The 23,328-nt window shown below is 52.6% G+C and overlaps 1 long non-coding RNA gene across 6 annotated transcripts in view; it reads right to left on the bottom strand.

Moving 5' to 3' along the window:
* Positions 1-2,258: 2,258 nt before the first annotated feature.
* LOC136166232 (uncharacterized) overlaps positions 2,259-23,328 on the bottom strand; it is a 47,343-nt gene continuing 26,273 nt past the window's right edge. For 3 of the 6 annotated variants that reach the window (XR_010662866.1, XR_010662867.1, XR_010662870.1), the window contains 2 exons: positions 22,610-22,753; positions 2,259-5,013 (listed from right to left, as the gene is read on the bottom strand). This is a non-coding gene — a long non-coding RNA (uncharacterized lncRNA). The remainder of the gene's footprint in view (positions 5,014-22,609; positions 22,754-23,328) is intronic. The other 3 variants (XR_010662868.1, XR_010662869.1, XR_010662871.1) reach the window with 2 other exon arrangements.

Raw genomic sequence — 23,328 nt, 5'->3', positions numbered from 1 at the left:
CTGAAGGCAGGCCCAGCGTGCAGCCTGGGGGAGGCGGGAGAGGACAGAGGGCCCCGGGCCCCACAGAGAGACTGCTTGGCAAAGCCCCCACGCCGACACCGAGCACGCCCATCCTGACACGGGCTCCACCCCAACCACACGATTTCCGGGCCACTGTCACCTGTTTGCTGCGTGTCCAGAGTCCCAGGAGGTGTGTGCCTCCCCACACCGGGGAGCCTGCCACGCCCCGCTGCAGGAGGGGGTCAGTCATGCACGAGATCAACAGACACACGGGCAGTGACTCCAAAATGGAGTGCAGTCCACACTCGGGAGGAGCGAGATTGGGGAGAAACCAGCCCAGTGCGTTCTCCCACGTCTCCTGCAAGGTCCTTGGGTGGAAAAGACGCAGCGGGATGCCCACCTTCTCCCCCTGCCTCCCCTTCTCTCTGACTACCCTCTCTGCATGAAACTTGGGATGAAGTGTAAGGCCTCTTCTGCAAGCTGGTAGGGGAGTCTGAGTACCCCCATCCTGGGTTCCTGGGGGCGGCAGCTGGCTCTCAGGCAGCCCCAACACGTCCCTTCTCGGAGGAAGTGGACACGGGGGAGCTGACAGGAGACAGAGCTGCCTGCACGGCCCAGGCGGGGGTGGGGTGGGGGCCGAGGTCACCGCCATCAGCATCGCCGCTCTGAGCAGACAGAACACAAACATCGCCAAGACAAGACGCTCCTGCTCGCCAGGAAGGGCCGTCTGGTGGACGCGCGTTTTCTAACGCTATTGATTCCACTCCCAAAGGTCATGAATTACAGGAGGAATTAGCCCTGAGATGTTTGCGGAGCCTGACCTTGTCTAACGACTTTCCCACCACTGGCTGGCAAGGCCAGGAGCATTCTCGCTCCTTGACTGTTGTTAGAGCCCTGACCCTTGTCATCACCCAGCCTCTCAGGGGAGCTGTGGGCCAGGCTTCAGGGCCAGGAGGGGGTCCGCTGGGTAATCCAGGTTCTGTCCACAGCCCAGGCTCTGAGGCACCCCTCCTGAGACACAGAAGGCCCCTTCAGGGTCGTAGGTCTCCCACCTGGGGACCCTCTGCACAGAACTGCCCACGCTTTTGAGATACTTCAGGGCCCCGACACTGTGGCTTCACCAGAAAGACAAGCACAAAAGCCTCAAATGTCCCCGAGGGACTGTGTTTACAGCAAGCCCAGAGTCCCTCGGACAGCAAGGAGATCAAACCAGTCCATCCTGAAGGAAATCAACCCTGAATAGTCATCGGGAGGACTGATGCTGAAGCCAAAGCTACAACACATTGGCCATCTGATGAGAAGAGTCGACTCTTTGGAACAGACCCTGAGGCTGGGAAAGACTGAAGGCAGGAGGAGAAGGGGACGACAGAGGATGAGATGTTGGGTGGCATCACTGACTCAGTGGACCTGAGTTTGGACAAACTCTGGAAAAGTTGGGGAAGGACAGGAAGCCTGGTGTGCTGCAGTCCCTGGGTCGCAAAGAGCTGGACACGACTGAGTGAGCGGCAACAACGGTCTAAAGTCCCTTGCGACAGGTGAGGCCGGTTTCGGGCAGGTCACCCAGCAGAGAGCGGACAGAAGCTCAGAAGTGGCCCAGGGGCGTCTGCTCCAGCAGCTTGTCTAAACATCCCGCAGAGCCGGGAGGAAGCCACTGAGGGAAGCGCCGCCCAGACAGACGCTGTCCTAACTTGCCCCTGGGCAAATTGAGGAATTTGTTACCTGTGTTGTCAGAGGCTTACTGTGTTTCTTTCTGTGAGCACTTGAAGCTTGATAAATGATACAGTACAATTTATTATTTATACAGTGTCCTTCACAGAGAGGACTGGGAACCCTCTGCACAGGACTGAGACCTCCAGGGGCGGGTGGGATGGAGGCTCGGGGCGGCCGGCAGTGCTACCCTCTGTCCAGGGCCCCCTCCACCCGGGCCCAAGAGACACACCTGCGGAGTCCCTGGGGACACCCACGGTGTGTCTGTCACCTTTGGGACTCAGCCAAGGATGGTGTCCCTGAAATTCATCCACAGAACAAACGCCGAGGTAGAACTCAAAGCTGTGAGCACTCCGCCGACTCTGGGGGATCTTTGGTTTTGTTGTCATGGTGGTGTTTATTCTCAGAGGCAGATCAGATTAATTTTACTGCAGTTGAAAATCATGCAAATATAGTTGAGAAAGAGGCATTTAATTCTTTATTGCTCTTGCACACGACACAAATAGCACCTCCAGTATGAGCACTGGCAGGCATTTTTAGTGTTGCTCCGCGATACAGTACATCACAATGTTAATTTTCCACATTACTTTATTCCTTCTCCAGACCATATTTTACAACAGAGAAAACAAACTGCTTGTAATTACACTGCATGCCAGGACAAATTAAGTAAACACGCATTTTTAATGCTTCAGGCTGTTAGGGTAGAAAACAAAGGACTTCGGTTAAGGTCAATATTAGAGTTATGCCACGGCCCAGGGACACGGAGACAAGCCCTGACTGAATGCCGGCCGAGAGGAAACGCTTCCATTCAAGCCGCGGATGCAGAGCCTGCAGAAGGTCCTGCCAGGGAGGCCAGGATGCTTTCCCTACTTCATATTCATTTTCTGAGAGATTAATGCTAATGCCAATAATAAAAAATAATAACAAATTTACAGGAAAATCCACTGTGTCTTTAACAGGGATATAAGTCAGCTAAAAACAAGCCCACTGTGGTCCACACCTGCCTCTGGAACTCACGTCTAAACAAATACGTGCCATCAGCAGCAGCCACAGACCTGCAAGCAATGTCTTTTCTTTCCTGTTCCCATCGGCAAAATAACAGTTGACAATCATACTGAACGTTCAGAGTGTACGAAGTGCAGATTTGAGGAAGGATCATGTTTTTAATGAGCCAAAGCAACAGAAAAGAACATCACTAAATGGCCAGCAAGGTCGGGGAAGGTCCAAAACAAACAAGCATTTCTGCTTCTATGTGCCTTCTCCCCCCAACCCGCTCCCCTGGCTCATGGCAGCTGACACAGAACAAGCGGTTACATCACGAAGGTGCAGGGGCTGGAAACCCTCGCTATTACAAAACTGTTGACGTGAGCGCCCTTGGCCAAGCCCCCTTGGCGGCCTTCTGTTCATCCTTGCTCTGAATTCATCGAGAAGCCTGCTTCGGTTTCCCTTGGAAGACGGGAATATTTGGCTTCTCCACGTCAGGAGCTTCCTGAACAGAATCAGATAGTGCCCATCCTCATGATTCGTGGGTTCTGGTCTTGCAGATTTGCCCACCCTCTGAAGCGTGTTGTCTCCTCAAGTTAACGCCCAGGGCCTCGTGGGACTTCACAGATGGGCCAGACGTGCCAAGTGCCCATCCCACCGACAGCAAGCAGGTGGCACCAGCCTCCAGCTCTTGGCCTGGAAACACATGTCCCGTCAGGGTCCATCCAGGGCCACGTTTCTCCGATTTTCATGCTTTTCCTTGGTGGTCTCCCTGTTTACTGCAGCCCCGTGTGGGGTGTTGGTAGGCTGGCGGATGCCCTGAGCTCAGGAAGGTGGCGACTCCCCTCACAGAGGGGACACACGTGGTAGGTGAGGCTCCGTCAGGGCGAGTCACAGCGTCACTGGCCCAGAGCTCCATGCAGGCGAACCCACTGCACAAGCTAATGAAGGAGCGGGGGAGGGCAAGCCACCCATCAGAGTCCTCAGACCTCGGGGAGCTTAGACCCATCTCGTTTTGCTCGCCAACAAGCTTAGATCCTCACGTGCACAGAAATGCTTTACCCAGAGACTTATTTCAGAATTCTGTCCGTAGAGGAATTTGCCAAAGATTCGTGTGCGTGGAAATGCCCCAGCCGCACACCTGAGACAGTTCCAGGGCTATCGCCTTACACACGAGAACGAGAACCGCTGCTGCCATCAGACACCCCCGGCAGGATCCTCTTCTTTCCTGGAGAGTTTGCTGGGAAATGTGTAAGTTCAGCCACAAGATTAAAATCAGAGTTTCCCGGGCCCAGAACACAGCAACTTCAGAAGAGCAGTGGGCGGTCTGAACGGAATTTGAGACTGAGCTCCACCCCCACCGCGCTGTCCAAAGAGACACACTCGCGAGGATGGGTGAGCCCGTCCCCGTCGCTACCCGCTGGTGAACACCACTGAGGGCTCGTCCCAGGGAGAGCCAGCGCAGACGCACCGTGTCTCATGGCCTGGGGAGAGGCCGAGATTTTAGGGCCAGAAAGGGATTTGGAGCCTCAGAGACTCGGGAAGATGCAGACCGCTGGGACACAGGCCCGCGTCCCAAACCTGACCTGCCTGCTTGCACGGCTGCCTCCCCCCATCTCCCCTCCATCCTGAGCCACGTAAGGGCCCAGGCACCTCACCCCAGTCTCCGCAAAGCTGCCTCAACCTCCACAGCCTGAGAAACCGGCCAGCTGGTACCTACGCAAGACCCAGGGCAGCTCTCTGCCCCCGGGGTCCCAGACAGCCCAGCCCGGGGCTCAGCCACGCTCTCTGCAGTCAGTCACCTTAGTGCGGAGCGGGCCATTCTTCTCTGCCAAGGTCCGCCCCTCCCTCTCTTTCAGACCATCCACTCCTTGAGACCAGGGCTGTGTCTTATGTTTTCTTCTGTTTCCAAGGCCAAGAGCACCGCCGAACACACGGGAGGTTCAGCAAACGCGCGTGAGAGGATGCAGGCTGTGGGTGAACCAGGCCCTCCGCTCCCCCGGGGGCACTGGAAACCAGGAGGCTGGCTGGGGGCTCCAGTCAGGCATTGATTCAGCCGTGTTAGTTTCAGTTCTCTGTGGAACGCCTCCAGGCTGGACGTTTAGAGGATTCAGGTCAGGATAAGATTTAAAAAGCAAAGAGCGAAGAAGGATGGAAGAGGAGTGCAGGAGGGAGGCCAATCAGTGGTCCGAAGATGCCACCTCTCTCAAGGAAAATGTTTACACCGCGCGTGTGGAGAGCAGGAGTGGGAGTCAATGACTGCTAACCTTTTGAAAGAGGCACCCGGCGTGAAAACAGAGAAAGAAAGCGTCACACGGAAACCTGAGTGAGAAAACAGATAAACACAAGAATAACAATTCACACGGCAGGAAGATTCTATTCTTTAAAACAGTATTATCTCTAATTTCTTTCAAGGGAGAAGAAAGTAAATTCCCTGAGAAAATGTGAGATGCAAAGTATGATTTGTTTAAATTCAATTTACATACAACTCTTCTGGGGGTGGTCAGTGAGGAGCGGGCTGAGCCTCCCACACCAGACACGATGCCGTCGGGGTGCTGGCCAAGCGAGGGAGGCTCATGCCCTGCACAGGCCTTGCTGGACTCCAAGCCCAAGGAGTGGACGGAGCTGCCGGATGGCAGCCTGGGACTCCCGGCTCTTCACCCTCCCACGTTGCCTTTTGCTTCTGTCCGAATGCTGCTGGCATCCACTGTGTCATGAACCCCGTGGTCTGGGAAACGCATGCTGGGGCATCTGGGAGCCCCCCGGGGCGCCGTGCTCTGGGGGCTGCATGGCCGAAGCCGGGGTGGGGGCCATGTGAGGAGCGCCCACGGGAGCCGCCCTCCTGCCCTGAGCACCCTGAGGACACTCTGGCCGTGCTGGCTCAGGAGGGGGCTCTCCCTGAGGAGGGGGTCTCACGCAGCCTGGATCTGCTGGTCTCCGAATGCTCAGCCTGACCTCGGCTGCACTCGGGGGCAACAGGCTGAGGTCCTCACATGAGCTCGTGCCTCGGAGGCCGGGGAGACAAAGGAGGCAGACGGGGGCCTGCAGCCAGGCCAGGAGCCCCTGCGGGACCGGGGAGGGGACTGAAGGACAGTGTCGTGGGGATCTGCCCACGTTTCCAGGACCCAAGCACGGGCACGGCTCTTAGGGCGACTGGGCAGCATGTTTCCGCCCCCTCGGCTCGCTGCGCCCTTATAACCAGCCTCCACTGGACGTCTCTGCTCACACGGCAGCACCACCCACCGGCTCCATGCCGCCTGCTCCCAGGGTAGCCCAGGGACACCACCAGCAGATCCAGGGACGCACTCGGGACCCAGGTTCCATTCAGCCAGTGACAGCCTCCAACAGCCAGCAACTCGTCAAAAGTCAAAGACAGGACTCAAGTTTTAGCAACCAAATACAGGTGCAGAAAAAAATCCACTTTTGGAAGACCTCACTTCCTCTTGGTTTGCACAGCCAGCTCTCAATTTTATCACAAATCGTGTCGAATAACAGGCAACACCATGTGACCCATCGTGGAAACGTAACATAATCAGTCAACCTCCTTGAGGCTTTAAAAGCACTGCACTGAAAAATCCAGAACTATTGGGTTTTAAGATGGTGTGGAGGGTGTGAGTTTTTAAAATGAGTCCTCTAGAGCACTACTGTGTTGGAGAAGACTCTTGCGAGTCCCTTGGACTGCAAGGAGATCCAGCCAGTCCATCCTAAAGGAAATCAGTCCTGAATATTCATTGGAAGGACTGATGCTGAAGCTGAAACTCCAAACTTTTGGCCACCTGATGAGAAGAACTGACTCATTGGAAAAGACCCTGATGCTGAGAAAGATTGAAGACAGGAGGAGAAGGGGACAACAGAGGATGAGATGGTTGGATGGCATCACCGACACGATGGACTTGAGTCTAAGCAAGCTCTGGGAGTTGGTGATGGACAGAGAAGCCTGGCGTGCTGCAGTCCATGGGGTCGCAAAGAGTCGGAAACACCTGAGTGGCCAAACAAGGACAACAGAGCACTGCTGATTTTCAGAATGGATGTGTCCTGTTTAGGAGAAACTTCCGAGATGCACAAGGCTTGTGAAGGCAGAAGAGGCCCACGCTGGCCCTGTGGCCAGATCCTGGACAGGGCAGCACCCCCAGTCACCACGTCTTGTCCAGGAGGTCATCCTACTCACCGCCCCCCCCCCCCACGGCCCTCCTGGAGGCATTGCTACTCCAGGACCTCAAAAGGCAAGAATTTCATTTTTTAAGAATCTAGTTAACATATCAAAGCACAGAAAATGTACAAATTACTGCCCAAAGATCCTTTATTGCCTTTCCTTTTCAGATGTGCGCCAGCTCCTGCACCCACCCCTCCTACAAGGTTCCTCATCGTCAGGGAGCGAGCTATTTATGTCCCTCAGATGTTTACCTTCAGTAAAGACACTTCAAAGAGCGCTCACGGGGCTCTCCCTGGCCCGGCAAACACTTAAAACCTATTGCTGTGATGGATGGAGCCTCTCCCCAGATTTAATAAATAGAAGCAGTGGCCTGCTCCTCTTTTAGGGCAGCTGTTCTCCTAATGGGCTCGCAGCTCACGGGTGGCCTGGCTGGCACAGCCTGAGAGCGAGGCAGGGCTGCAATGACAACCCAGGGCCTTCTTTTTATTTCTTCCCCCAAGTCTCCCGTCTAAGAGCCGGACGGTTTGTTAATGTTTCCCGCCCAAGCATTCCACAATCTTGACTTAATCTTTCTATGGAGGATGATTCCCCATAAAGATTACTTGCTCTTCTTTTAATATCAAGTTGCCCAAATGGGTTTGATGAGCATCCTTAATTAAGTAGAGAATGTAAATACATCTAAATGTTACCTCACCAAACACATTAAGTTGCTCAGAAGGCTTGATGACATCAGTAGCTCCCAGGGGCACAGCCCCGTCCAAACAGCACGGATTTAAATGCACACAAATGCCAGTCAGGCTTCCCCTCTGCACCAGCATGGGCCTTGGAGAGGCACACACACTTGGGGGGATGGGGACAGGGGGCTTTCAGGCATCATTTCTCAACACCCATTATGTCCGTAGGGCCCAAGTTATGCAATAGCCAGGACTCCTAGGGACACTCACTCAGCTTCATAATACATTGTATGCATGAATGCTCAGTCATGTCCGACTCTTTGTGGCCCCATGGACCATAGCCCACCAGGCTACTCTGTCTGTGGAATTCTGCAGGCAAGAATACTTGGACTGGGTTGCCATTTTCTACTCCAGGGGTTTTCCCAACCCAGGAATCGAACTTGTGTCTCCCGCATTAGCAGGCAGACTTTTTACCACTAGCACCATCTGGGAACCCCAGTCTTTACATCATTTGGTTCTTAGTCACTAAGTCATGTCCGACTCTTTCGATCCCATGGATTATAGCCCACCAGGCTCCTTCTCCTTGGGATTCTCCAGGCAAGAACACTGGAGTGGATTGCCATTTTCTTCTCCAGGGGATCTTCCTGACCCAGGCATTGAACCTGGGTCTCCTGCTTTGCAGGCAGATTCTTTACCAACTGAGCTAGGAGGGAAACCCCATTACATTATTTACCCCTTTTTAAAAATAAAGGAACTGAAGCTGGGAGAGGTCAAGCGTCTTGCCCAGGGTCACTCAGCAGCCTCGTATTCCAACCAGTCTCTGAACGTGGACCCATGCTCTCCAATCAGTAGATGCCACATCCTCATCGAGAGGATGACTGAGCAGAGGGGGTGCACATCCAACCACACGCAGCTCAGAGACTAGCTTCCGTGCCAGCCAGCCCTACCATATGGGGGTGCGTCTCCCCACAAGGACGGGGGCCCCGAGATGCTTCAGAACAGCCAGGGCTGCCTGTGGCCACAACATAAAGGGATTCTGAATGGAGCCTGTCGTTTCCAAAGTTAGTCAGTCTCCTGTAATGAGGACTAGCACACAGCTGCGACCACGGGAGTCAGGTTTCCTGGAGGAACAGGGTTTTCTGCTTGACAACAGCCACCTGGTGTTTCAGAGCACATTTCTGTTCTAGCTGCAGAACCAAGGTTCCGGGGAGAAGCCCCGAGACCCACTGCTCAGGATGGTTCTGCCTAGAGGACCCACCAGTTTGAGGCCTTAGCATGCACCCAGGGAGGGACTGGTCAGTTAGACCCTCCAGTGCCTGTATGTTGACAGCAACAGAGAATATTAATTCAGCAAATAAATGATGCCTCTCATTCAATAAATAGTATTTGTCATTTCTACGTACTAGTTACTTCTAAGTTGCTTAGAGATACAACACGTGAGGAAAACTAAAACTTGGTCTTTCAGGAGAAAAAAACAAAGCTTGGCCAATAGGCAGTGGGTCAGACCCTGCAACCTTGGTATGGAGACCAGGCAGATTTCTCCATCAGCACTGGGCAGACCCCAACATCTCTCCAAGGTCCAGCCACGCCCGAGACGAGCTCCAAGTGTACCCAGAAGGTTCCCGTGACTTTCCACCTTGAAGCCGCACCTGCATGGCAATCTGGAAAGGGGGGAATAGGACTGCATGTTCTCGAGGCCTCGTCCCTTCTCAGAGTGACAGGGGAGGTGGCCCCTGGTCCTCCTCACCCTGCGACCCCGGACGCTGCAGCAGACATGCTTCCCAGAGCAGAGCCAGCAGCCAAGGCCACGGCTCTCGGTGCATCCGGCAGGGCCCTCGGTTCTGGGGGGAGGAATCCAGCATGTGGTCAGTGCTGGGGGTCTGCACCCAAGAAGCATAGGGGCAAGTCCTCTGCCCTACAGCCTCCCCAAGCTATACCAGTGACCCCCCCTGGGCCTTAGGGATAAGGGCTGTGCTCTCAGGATCTCGGGGTGAGGGCTGTGCTCTCAGGATCTCGGGGTGAGGGCTGTGCTCTCAGGATCTTAGGGTGAGAGCTTACTGTCAGGATCTTGGAGTGCAGGGCTATTCTCTCAGGATCTCGGGGTGCAGGGCTGTTCTCTCAGGATCTCGGGGTGAGGGCTGTTCTCTCAGGATCTCAGGGTGAGGGCTGTGCTCTCAGGATCTCGGGGTGCAGGGCTGTGCTCTCAGGATCTCGGGGTGAAGGCTGTGCTCTCAGGATCTCGGGGTGAGGGCTGTACTCTCAGGATCTTAGAGTGAGAGCTTACTGTCAGGATCTTGGAGTGCAGGGCTATTCTCTCAGGATCTCGGGGTGCAGGGCTGTGCTCTCAGGATCTCAGGGTACAAGACTGGTTGGTCTGGGACCGTCTGGGGCTCCTGTGTTTGTCAGCAGTCAGGCCCAACTTTTTCCATGTGTGGGGGCTCACGGGTCCTCCTAGTCCTCACAGTAGGCAACCTCTCAGAGACAGCTCCAGTCTGAACCACCTGCTCAGGATCCTCTCCCTGGCTGCCTGCAAGGCTGACTGAGAGGGTCAACAAACCCATTACAAGTCCAGGACACACAGAGAAGCCAGTGGCAAGAACAGCAGAGCTCTGAGGGCCAGTCTGAACCCACACAGCCCCGGTGACCAGGGCCCCTGGGTCTGAACCGTGCTGGGCTCTGTTGCCTCTTCGACCACAGAGGGACCACCGTCCTCAAGCAGGAAACGACACTTCCGTCCATTCACTCAGCGGAAATCAAAGAGGAGCTGGCTGATCCGACAGTGCAGAGAACACAGGTCTGCTTGAGTCAAAATGGGTCCCGTTCTATTTCCCGAAGGCTGCTTCTCATTAATGAAACCGTTGTAATTAAGAATAAAAAAATGCAAGAAATGTAAAATTCAAAAGTCCAATTGCGGCTGCAAGATAATTATTAGCTTTCTGATTATAACCGTTTCTTACCTATAATCCCTACTGCCTTGTCATTAGTGTGGCCTATTTCCATCATCACCGGAGTCTGATATTAAGGAACAACGAATTTCCCACAAGTGAAAGAGTGATTAGCTGAGCTGTGTCCACTCAACCACAAGTGAGCCCTGGAGTGACCCCTGCTCTGCTGAATTCCTGTCACCAAAAAAGGGGCAGGCTGGGGGAGGGTCACAGCCTGTCCCCACTCACCCAGAAGGTAGAGCACCTGGGCATGAGCTCAGAGTCAGGGCGCAGACTCTGCACCTTTGGGGAAAGTCAGTCTTCTTCCTGATGGTTTGCTATCACCCACTTCCTCTAAAAGACAAAATGTGGTTCCACGTCATCTCAAATGTTGGGTGGACAAGGGTCTGCGACCTGGCAGCTCCCTGCCTGCAGGAGCACCGCCAGGCATCGGGGCCCCTCCGTCCTGCTCGAGGGGCCATGGGGAGGTCAGTGGGGGCACTTGGAGCCCCACCCCCACCTAGCCACTGTGCCCACCTCTGCAGCTGCCGGCAATTAAATCTATGGGAGGAGGGAACTCACCTCGCACCACTCCGCTGTAATTACAACTTGTTGCCGACGTCCAGCTCTGACAGGCTCCGTCTCGTCTGCCCCTTGGCGCTGTGGCATTTATTTACAACCTCAAGAGCAACTGAAACCCAGCGGCTCATATGGACGCCGGGGTTGGTGATGGATAGGCTGTGGGAAGTGAGTGGGCAAACAGCGGACCCGCAGTCAGTCGTGTACATCTCTCAGAGACTTCAGAGGTGGCTTCTGTGGCTGGAGCCACCGCGATGAGGTGCTGGATCTCCACCTCATCCCATATCGACGTGTCCCTAGACCGTCCGCCTGCAACCTGCAAGTGTGGCGCAGACAGCCACCGAGGATGTGCTGCCTCTGCATCACCAGCTCTTCCTCACAGCTCTGTCCTTTTCCTCTGGGCTCCTCTGCTCATGACCTGCAAGACTGATCTGTGATGTTTCATATCCCCTCTACCCGCCAAGGTGATGTACCATAGACCAGCCACGTGCAAACACGCTGAAAGGTGCCACAGCCTCACGCAGAAAAGAGCCTGGCATGTGGCAGGACTCAGACCCCAGCCGTGAGCGTCAAAGTAGGTGATTCCTGCCACATCCAATGCCTGCTGCTCCGAGAAGGGCCGTCCATCCTTTCTGAGGCCCCCACGCGATGGTGCTCGCTTGCTCAGAGTCTGGTCTCTGAGGGCCAGTCACTCAGCTTTCGACAGACACCGCTTCTCTGTGCTCGTGACGGGGGAGGCTGGAGCAGAGCCACGGTCCCGACGTTACCCAAGCTTGAAAGGTGCAGACGCAGGCACGTGAGAAGCTGGACAGGGACAAGGAGCATCCTCGGTCTGCCCCTCTGCCCAGCCCCCCTGGCCCTCTCCTGCAGTCTGGGACCGCCCTCCGGCCGCGCTGCACATTCAACCAGAGAGAAACCATGACTTTTGGGTTTGTTCCTCAAAGGGCGCATCTCCCTTCAAAGATCAGGCCTCCTCTCCGGCTCGTCCTCTGGCTTGAGTAAACTCCTATGGATTTCTGGCTCACTCAGAAAAACTCTTATTAGGACTGAATATGATTCTTCTCTCTACTATCAGAGACAGCGGAGGGCACTCCTAGCGGAGCTGGAGGTTCGGGAGCTTTGTCCTCAGAGAGGGGAGGGGCGCTGGTCAACAGGGAGGAGGGATCAGAGGTGGAGAAACAGCCAGGGAGGCGGTTTGGGGCAAGACCAGGGGAGAATGTCACAGCGAAACATTCCCACGCCTCCCGGAGCCTGGCCCACAGCCCCTGCCACACCCGATCCTTGTCACTGTCAAAGTTGGGTGCAGGCGTAAGAGGAACCAGTGCCAGGGGTCGCCAGGCACAAGAAAGCTGCCGGGTCTTCTCAGCCTTGGTTCCAGCTCCGGCCAGCCCAGCACCCATCCAGCCGGTTTCCCCAAAGGCCCTCCCCACATGCCGGATGGAAAGGAAGTCGGGCAGGTGGACGGTCGGCCCTGGCGTGCAGGGCTCTTGTCCAGTAACCACGGCTCGGGCCTATCCTGGTCAGACCGAGAAGCCTATTCCGGATGAAAGAGACCGTGAGTGGTTCCCTGGAAAGTGGTCGTGCCTGTGACTGTCGCACTCTTGGGGAAGATGGGCACTAATTGCTGTCTAGACGTTTTATTACACAGCGAGGCCTTGGTCACTGAGCACCTCCCTCTAGGCAGGAGAGCCCAGGTCAGCTGGACTGTTTGTCCCGAGGAGGGCTGTGGGGGCCGAGGGCCCTGAGCCCCACTCACCACACCTCAGGGCGGCTTCCGGGGAAAGCAATCACCCAGATGCCTCAGGGCCAAGTCCACTTGCGGGTGGGGCCCCGACTGTGAAACCAAATGAATCCACCGTGACTTCCTACAGATCTTCCAGTGCATGCAACTTCCCTTTGGCTTACGTGTATCTTTTTTCTCATCGTTCTTGCAATGGTGGATTTTCTTTATTTTTTAAATTACTGTTCAACCACCACAGCCTGGTCTGCAATTTGGTGTGTAACACCATCCTGAGATGAAAACACTACAGGAGTCCAGTCTCCCTGCACAGATGGGGCGGGGTAGGCCTGGCGCCAGTGCCCGAGCCCCACCCTGCGGGGACCCAAGTCTCAGGAGGAGCCCTGTGACCTGCAGCCACGTCCCAGGCCCTGAGCCCCCCAGGGCAGCACCTCGGCCATGGGGCACGGAGCACAGCCTCGGACCCAGCACTCCGAGAAGCATCTGTGCCACTCATCACCATGCATCCGAGCCCCCCAAACCCCACCCTGAAGCAGCCCCAGGCCTGGCATGCAGAGGGTCCCCCAGGGCCCCAGCCGTCTCCTGTGCAGACCACATGACCAGTCAGGTTGCTTTGCACCCACAGACTTGGGGACCCCTTTGGCTCATAGAAAACCAGCCTCACAGCGATTAGCTAACGCCAGCTGGCAGGCGGTGTTGGCAACGATGTTGTGGAGTTAGACTCTTCTGGTGGTTTCTCTGAGCACCAAGACCAAGTCACTGAGGTCTGCGTACACATCACCCTGCCAAACCATCTCGAGACTGAGCATTTGTAAACCCAGGGTACTCCCAAAAGGAAAAGGACTTGGGGCCTCAGCTGTACTATCTGACACCAAGGATTTCTCCCCAGCTTTGTGGCTGGCGTCCCCTTGCCCCCACCCCTCCCTGTCCCCGGTCCACAGGCTCCTGCGAATTCAGCCAAATCCACCCTAACTAACTCCCTCAAAAAACAGTTCAGATTCTCCGGCCAGAGCCTCAGAGTTATGAGTCTAGAGCTGCAGCTTGCTAATTAGGGGATGGCGCCTCTCGGACCTGCCTCAATGGGTGTCCAGCGGCCCAGGGCTCATGTGACCTCGCAAAGCCCATTTGAGGGTCCTGCCCATAGCAGAGATCCTCCTGCAGCACCCCCGCCACCAGGTCCTACCCAGAGCCCCACTTTCGGGAAACTCACCTTAGCGGTGTGTTTACTGCCTGAACACGAAGCAGAGAATTTTTTTATTCAAAGAAAGGTGCTCTTGATTTATTTTGATTTCTTTTCTTGTTTTTAACAAATTTATATTTAATAGCAAGTTTATAATGATACAGTTTACAGTGGGCCCTCTGTATCCACGGGTTCAACCAACAGTAGATGGAAACTATTCAGAAAAAGGATTCCAGAAAGTTCCAGAAACCAAACTGGAATTTTCCATGTGGCAGCAATTATTTACACAGCATCCACATTGTGTTAGGTGTTGTGAGTAACCTGTGAGTGTTCAGCCACCTCAGTCATATCCGACTCTTTGCAACCCCAGGGACTGTGGTCCGCCAGGCTCCTCCATCCATGGAATTCTCCAGGCAAGAATACTGGAGTGGGTTACCATTTGATTCTCTAGGGGATCTTCCTGACACAGGCGTTGAACCTGCATCTCCTGCATTGCAGGCAGATTCTTTACCACTGAGCCACAGGGGAAGCCCTCGTAAGTAATCTAGAAATGAGCTAATGTCTACAGAAGCATGTATGTGTGTGACTTGAGCATCCTCAGATCCAGCTGCCCGAGGCAATCCTGGAATCGATGCCCCACAGACACCAGGGGTGATAGCACATTCCATAAAGTTTAGCTTCATGTACACTTTGCTCAGATACGCAGACGACACCACCCTATGGCAGAGAGCAAAGGAGAACTAAAGAGCCTCCTGATGACAGTGAAAGAGAATGAAAAGCTGGCTTAAAGCTCAACATTCAGAAAACTAAGATCATGGCATCCAGTCCCATCACTTCATGGGAAATAGATGGGGAAACAGTGCAAACAGTCTCAGGCTTTATTTTTGGGGGCTCCAAAGTCACTGCAGATGGTGACTGCAGACATGAAATTAAAAGACACTTACTCCTTGAAAGGAAAGTTATGACCAACCTAGACAGCATATTAAAAAGCAGAGACATTACTTTATCAACAAATGTCCTTCTAGTCAAAGCTATGGTTTTTCCAGTAGTCGTGTATGGATGTGAGAGTTGGACTATAAAGAAAGCTGAAAATAGAAGAATTGATGCTTTTGAACTGTGATGTTGGAGAAGACTCTTGAGAGTCCCTTGGACTGCAAGGCGATCCAACAAGTCCATCCTAAAGGAAATTTGTCCTGAATATTTATTGGAAAGACTGATGCTGAAGCTGAAACTCCAATATTTTGGCCACCTGATGCGAAGAACTGACTCATTGGAAAAGACCCTGATGCTGGGAAAGATTGAAGACGGGAGGAGAAGGGGACAACAGAGGATGAGATGGTTGGATGGCATCACCAACGCAATGGACATGAGTGTGAGTAAGCTCTGGGAGTTGGTGATGGACAGGGAGGCCTGGTGAGCTACAGTCCATGGGATCAGAAAGAGTCGGACACAACTGAGCAATTGAACTGAACTTAACTGACACATTCCGTGCTTTCAGTATATTCTCAGAATGATACAACTGCCATCGCATGCTAATTTTAGAATATTCTCAGCACACCAGAAAGAAAGCTCATAACCAGTGGCCATCACCCCGATCCCCACTCCACCCCTGGGCAACCACTAACCTAATTTCTGTCTCCATGTTTGCTCTTCTGGACATTTTATGTAAATGCTATCATGCAATAGATAGTCTTCTCTGGCTGGCCTCTTTCTGGAGCAAAACATTTTCGAGGTTCATCTTTTCTGTGGACAAAAAACACCCGCTCATATGGACAGAGCCCGACACTAACCCTTCTCCAGCTGATGGACACCACGGCCGCGGCTTCACCCTGGACTCTGGGGAGGAACGCCGCTGTGAGCTCTCTCTGGCGAGCTTCATGCGGATGTGCGCTCACTTCTCTCGACTTTCTCTCTCTGGGAGACTCTGTGCTAATGTTCTGGGAACTTCTGCTGTTACAGCTGTTGAACTCCAGGACCACTGACAACACCTTTTCCTTGGTGAGCTCTCTGCACCTCTCTCTGTCTCTCTATCTCCCTTTCTCTTTCCTCCTTTCTCTCTCTCTCTCTCTCTCTGTCTCTCTCTCCCTTTCTTTCTGTCTCTCTGTCTCCCTCTCTGTCTCTCTATGTCCCTTTCTCTCTGTCTCTCTCTCTCTGTGTCTCTCTCTCTGTCTATCTCCCTTTCTCTCTTTCTGTCTCTCTCTCTCTCTCTGTCTCTCTTTCCTCCTTTCTCTCTCTCTATCTCTCTGTCTCTCTGTCTCTCTCTCTTTCTGTCTCTCTCTCTGTCTATCTCCCTTTCTCTCTGTCTCTCTCTCTCTGTCTCTCTCTCTGTCTCACTGCTCACTCTCTGGACACTCAGCCCCTGCAGCCTGAGTCCTTGTCTGCACATCAGAAAGCTAGAGCAAGACCCTCCAGTTCGTCTGTACAAAGTCTGCAGGCACCAGGAGCACAAGTGTCAATTAACCCGAGTTAGCCCAAGTGTGTCCACAATGACCCAGGACAATGGATGTTGTTTTATTTCCTAATCCTCCGAGGGTCCCAAGAACGGGCCCCAGTTTGAACGACCTGAGAGGCACTTGCCCGGGGCCCAACTTGAAGCCTCTCGGTGACGCACGGGCTTTCATCCTCGAGTCTGTACATTCCTTCTGTGTGTAATCTGCTCCTAACAAGGTACATGCTCTTGCTAATTCTTTTCTTCTGAAAAAAGCAGTGTAAAAGGAGTTGATGTTATACAATTCAAGTTTTCAGGAAGGAAAATTACTTTTCAACAAGCAAAAGAAGAGAAATGTGGCAATTTGTAAAAAAAAAAAAAAAAAAAAAGTAGCTCCATCTGAGACTCAGTGATTTTGTAAAATCCATCTTTTCACTCACAGCTTTGCAAAAGCAGCTCCTCCCCATTTGGGGAGAGAGTTTTTACTGAGTCTTGCAGGCTAGTAAGATATTTAAAGAACCCAAATGATGCTTTTGGCCAATACAAAGTGATAAATATAATAATACTTCTGAATGTTACAGATGAAAGTTGTTATGAGAGTAAATCCTAAGAGTTCACATCACAAGGGAACTTTCTTCCTATTTCCTTAATGTCGTGCCTACACAAGGTGACGGACGTTCACTGAACTTACTGCCGTCTTCTCCCGATGTACGCGAGTCAAGTCCTGCTGCCATGCACCTCACCCCCGTGAAGTGATCTGTGTCAACCACATCACAATAAAACTGGACGAAAACAGTGAGCTCTTCAGAAGATGTTTCCTTTCCCCAAACGGGAACTGAGAAACTCCAGTTGAGTGTCAACAACAAAAACATAAATGCTAAACAGCTTGACTACTCCAAATCTTAGAGTTTGTATCTATTTATATATCATTCTTTCCCCTCAAAAGGACTGAGCCCAGTGGAGCCAGAGCTGAAGACAACAGAGAGAAACATACAGGCGGGGCAAGACTCTGGGATGAGCAGGAATCCTCCTTCTCACCGGAGTCTTTCGATATTTTCAGAAATTAGCTGAGCTGCCTGACAGCTTGGTTGATGACACACAGATAAGGACAAATATGCCTGTGAGACCCAGATCCCATGTCTTACAAACCTGTTTTGCCCATCTCTAATGATCATTTGCCTTGAAAGTCCTTTTTGCTACAGTGGACAACACCTGGGCTCCAAACAACCATCACTTGAGACAATGCCTCTCCTGGGTCTCAGCCCCGTCCCCTGGGAGCCCTCTCAAGGCACCACACAACTGGCCCAGGATTTTGCTAAACAGTATCTTTCCATCCCCAGGCACGTCGAATTTCTGTCCTTGAAGACGGACATCTCTGGTCAGTTAGCATGAGCTCTGATATTGGCTGGTGTTGGAAATCTCATAATAATGTCAGAAATCTCACAGAGTGTTAGCATCCTACAGGGAATCTTCTTCTCATCACAAAGACGCAAAAGATTCCCGGTACAATGTCCCACATTTGCCTAAAAAAGCTCTAAGTAAAGTCATCTCAGAGACACAGCACGAGATCACTGATGGAAGCAGGTGCTTTAGAATCAACCCTGGCCCTGACCCTCAACTGCCCATGAAGCCTTGGATAAGGCCCAGAATTTCTGTGAGCCTCAGTCTCTTCAGCTGAGAAATGGACACATTCCCTAACTGGAACGTCACAGCCTGTTGTCTAGAGGACCAGAAATTATACACAGTGTGTACAGACAAGGCTTCCTCAGTGATGCAGTGAGACATCCACCCGCCAGTGCAGGAGATGCAAGAGACTCAGGTCCAATCCCTGTGTCGGGAAGAACCCCGGAGAAGGAAATGAAAACCCACTCCAGTTTTCTTGCTCAGAAATGTCAATGGACAGAGGCATCTGGTGGGCTACAGCCCTGTGGTCACAACAGTCAGACAAGTTGAGTGGCTGGGCACACTAAACTATACAGGCAAGGATGTCTGTATTTTGCTTTATATTATTTTTATAATGCACATCAAAACTGGTAAGAACCAAGCTGCACAAGTCTGAGGTATTCTTTTCATGAGAATCGGCGACAATTTCATAACTGACCACTTTTACATATTTTTCACTCACATAAAGTAAAAGGAAACACGCCACTGCCTCACTGAGCATGAAGGATCAGGGGTTGAAAACTTCAAGTATTCACAAATACTTCCCAAGTCTTATATTTGAATGCATGCAAAAACAGATGCAAAACATATTTGGAAGTTCTCTGTCAAAGAAAATTTCCTTCAACTGTACTGAAAATGTTCCAATATGTGATTTAAATGTTTTTGCCATGTGCATAGTTGAGCTCATCACTTTACAGCCTGTGGGCATGTTTAGGATGTCACAGAATGGAACCCCTGTCGTTATAACTTATGATGGATTATAGATAAACAATACAAGGTAGGTCTGCTCAGAGAGTTCTCTGCAAACTCCAGACTGTAAATCCTCCCAGCTTCATGGGTGGAACATCCTGGTCACAGCTACTCAACTCCACTCAGCGCCTGAACCATCACAGCTGTGAACGTGTGACTGCGTGCCAATAAAACTTTATTTGTGGACACTGACGTGTCACATATTTTTCACAAGAAATTTGATTCTTTCTTCTTTTGATTTTTTTAATCCATTAAAAGAATTCTTAATAACTCCTTCTCAGCTTGTAGGGTATACAGACCCCAGCAGCCGATTGGATTGGCCGACCACTGACCCAGAATACTCTGATATGAAATCAGGGTCTCTGTAATGGTCTTATTTGCATGAATACAAAAATGTCCATCTGTAAACGGATTTCTTCAAGGTAAGAATGTTATTCTTACGGTAAACCCAAGTTACCCTTCCACAACCCAACAAGCAAAGCCCCCGTGCTGGCGAAGTGAGGTCCGGCTTGGACCTGCGGGGTCAGGGAGTGGAGACGCTGGAGCGGGTCCTGGGGAGAGAGGGACCTGGGGTGACGGCGCGGGGGCTGAGAAGGGGCGCAGAGGAAGGGAGGGGGCTGAGGAGAGGCCGGCCCTCCCGCCTGCAGGGCCCCTTCCCCACTCTGATGCACTCGCCCAGCGGGCAGCCGTCTGCCCCGCAGAGCAGCGCACCTGCTGTGCTCCTGGACCACCGGCCTGATGCCCCAGCGCGCACTTTGCACAGGACAACGGAGGCTCGACCTCATCCTGCGCAGGGCGCCTCTGTCCCTGCCGATGGGCCCTCGTCTCCCCCGGGGGACACAGTGTCACCGGCTTCAGTGCGAGCGCGGCGCAGGAGCCAAAGCGGCTTAGCGCAGCCCCCACCCCTGAACCCCTACCCCGGCGGATTAAGAGCCTCTGGAAGAGGCGGGCAGGTGCGCCCCGCTCCCGCCGCAGCAGCTGGAGCCGCATCGCATCCGCACCGCTTCTGTTCCCAAGACCAGCAAGAGGAAAGCTGCCTTTTTAATGGCGGGGGCTTGTGTGCAGCCATAATTTTCTGTTTACATTGCAAAAGGGCAAGCTGGCGTGTCTTCATTACTGACAGAGAGGCGAGTTACTCTGCTGTTGGTAGTTCCGCTTATTCATTGGTGTAGATGGTGTTTGCCAGCCGTCGAGTCACCTTCTGCCCCTGCAAGTCGCTCAGCCTCACCGACGGTGAGAACAGTTGTTCACATCCAACTTCATATGAATATTCCTGATTATGGTCAATGAGGTTCACGCACTGTCTGTGAGGTTCACTCACTGGTTTGTGAAGTTCACACACCACGGCTGTGAGGTTCAAAATATAAAGAGGAAATACTATTCTCAACTAGGACCTGCCAGTTGATTCCAACAGACAGAAACTAAAGTGTCAGAAGGGGTGCAGGTGGAGTTCTGGGGTGGTGAGTTCAATCTTAAAAGGATTCAGAACGGCTTACTCAAATTTAGCAGACTTGTAGCAGCCAAAGTGCACCGTCCCTGACAACCACCCCAGGGTGGGAGAATTTCTTTGAAGAGATCCGAGAAACAAAAGCTGCCCCAACATGGGCACCCATCTCTAAGTTTCAGTCTCATTGCCAACGTAAGTTGAGACACTGGCTTTGGCGTGTGGCAGAGTTAATTTTTTTAAATCTATAATCCTGGTGTGGTCCTTGGAAACTAAGTTATTAAGCTACCCTCCTGAGGAAAAACTCAGAACACGCCTGTTCAGCAACAGGAAGGAGACTTCTCTCCATTTCAAAGGCGCCGCGTTCTTCTAAGTGAAACTCTGCTTTGTCACATGGCTTTGTCCAGGGATTGTCGGTCAACTGGAATGAGAGTCGACAGTCCCATGGACGGGAGCTGCAGTGATGGATGCACTTCACCCAAATACTGGACAATAAGAGAAACTTCATGTTTGTCATTTGCAAAACGACTTGTCACAGAGTGTCACCCTTTGGAGAGCATCTGCTGAGAGCCTAGCTACACTGTACATTCTCACTGCAGGCGGGGACGCGTGCAGCAGGTCGTGTTCAGGGAATGTGCGTAGTCGCTCTGTCCTGTCCAACTCCTTGTGACCCCATGACCATAGCCCACCACACTCTCTGTCCGTGGGGATTCTCCAGGCAAGAATACTAGAGTGGGTTGCCATGCCCTCCTCCAGGGAATCTTCCCAACCCAGGGATCGAACCCAGGTCTCCTGCATTGCAGGCAGATTCTTTACCAGCTGAGCCACCAGGGAAGCCAACAGGGAATGTGGTCCCAGATAAACGAGAGGGGAGATGTCAAAGCGACATGGGAAGATGAGGCATCAAGGACTTCTTTTCTGAGCTGAGGTGTAACTGACACACAGTACCACAGGTGTGCAACACGTTGATTCCATATTTGTATATGTTGCAAGCTCAAGACGTTGTCTAAGTAATATTCATCACCAAACGTGTCACAGACTTTTTCTAGTGACAAGTTTTAAGACTTACTCTCTCAGCAACATTCAAATAGGCAATACAAATATACAACTATTAACTATAGTAATAATTAAGCTGTCCTTAAATGTACACTTTTGAGATGTGTCTTCCCTGGGTCCAGAGACTGTGCTTCCTGGACGGGTACCATGAACTCCTCTTCTGAGAACTGAAAGCACGTATTCCCCACAGTCCCTGTATGTGCCCCTTCCCCGGCACACGGCGCAGCCTCTCTGGGGGCTGATGCAGCTCGTGCTGATGGCAACGTCCCCAAAACCTCACCAAGAGGCGCTGCCTCCCCCAGATCTGCTGTGAGCACAGCGCATGCCCGCCTGCAGCCACGAGACCATGACGGGCCTTCTGTCCACCACATCAGGGCATCTGCCACCTGCAGCTCTGATGGGTCACACGCCTGCCTGGAGCCCGGGCCTAACTCGGCTCACCTACCCACCGTCTCCCTGGCAGAGGCCACCAACCGGGCCCAGGTGCCCAGAGGTTGGGCAACCTGGGTGGCATCCCAAGCCCGCAGAAGATAAGCTGCATGTCCAGGCTGTGGAGAATTTGAAAAACAGACTGTTTCTAGTAAGACTGTTTCTAGTCACTGTTTCTAGTAAGATTGTAAAGAACAGAGGACAGGGCAGAAAAACCTGGATTAAAGTGAGGAGACATAGTCCCCTCTCTATTTTGCCGGGGGATTTTTGCATGGCCCTAAAATCTCTTCTCTCTCTCCTTATCAATAGCTCCATTATTTCATCAGAAAAAAAGAGAAAATCTCTATGTCTCTCTCCCTTAGGTGACCCTTAAGGACCAGCAAGTCCGTGAGGAAGGAAACACGGTTCCAGCCCGGGCCCAGACCTTGGGAAACTGAGCATCACGCGTCTGCTTCCTCAACTGCCAGCCGGCCTCCCCGGCCAGCCCCGCAGTATCCTCACGTCACACGATTGCAGAGGCGGTACGGTGCTGTCTGGAGTACGTCTGCTGTGATTAAAGGTGATAAGAATCAGCAATGTCACAAAAGGCTCTGGAACCCACTGGTAAGGTTGTGCACACATGTGGGTGTACACATCTGTGTGTTCACAAGCTAGTGTGAATGCACGTGTGTCTCTGTGTTTGCACATGTGTGCTGTGGTTCTTTAATGTTTATATGTTCATGTGTGTACACATGTGCATGTATGTGCACCTGTACATGTGTGTGCACGTGTATCTGTGTGTGCTCATGTGCACACATGTGTTTGTCCCACAGGAACATGCAGGGGCTCCCATTTTGAAGACCGGTTCAGATGCCCTCCTCTGGCTAGTCAGCCTCGGCATCTGGCCCAGCTGTGTACTCACCTCAGCTTCCACACATCCACCATCTGGGGGTGCTTCCACCAGCAGTCCAAACTCCAGACACTCCCTTTGAGAAACCAGTAAGTTATGGTAAATCATATGATGACATTCAAATCCCTGTGAAGTCCAGTCTTCAAGGAAGAATGCCTATTACAACATGAAGTGAAAAGGCATGAAACCAAACTAACAAATGGTCTCTGCTATGCATGAAATAGAAAAATAACAGAAAGAAAACACAGGAAAATGGTTTGTTGGGAGATGAACAGTTTCTCTTATTTTCTTCTGTCTCTCAGAATTTTTTTGTTTCTATGCAATGATCACACAATAACGTATTATAAACGGAGAAAAAAAGGCACCTTTGATGTGAGGGCAGAGAGCGTGTGCAGGGCTGGGACTTGAGGTGGAAAGAAAGTTCATGCCTCGGGGCAGCCCTCCGGGACTGTGCCCAGCCAAGTTCACTGTGATACCTGCCCTGCCACACAAGGCGAATGTGAGTCTGGACTCCGGCCCCTCCCCCTGCAGTCCCTGGGGAGCAAGGCCTGGGTGCCCTCAGGGGCCACACTGGCCCTGCCAACAGCGAGACAGGCAGCCGGTGCCAGGCCCGGACGTCAAGGGACAGGCAGCAGCTTCGAGGCCTCGGGGATCCCAGTCAGTGGAGCACTCAGTGGGTCCTCACTCCCGGTAGCTCCCGCACCCCCCATGGGGTCCCCATGCCGCTGCCC

Source organism: Muntiacus reevesi, chromosome 4, assembly GCF_963930625.1.
Source record: "Muntiacus reevesi chromosome 4, mMunRee1.1, whole genome shotgun sequence".
NCBI lineage: Eukaryota > Metazoa > Chordata > Mammalia > Artiodactyla > Cervidae > Muntiacus > Muntiacus reevesi.
This window is presented reverse-complemented; position numbering and strand designations above follow the sequence as displayed.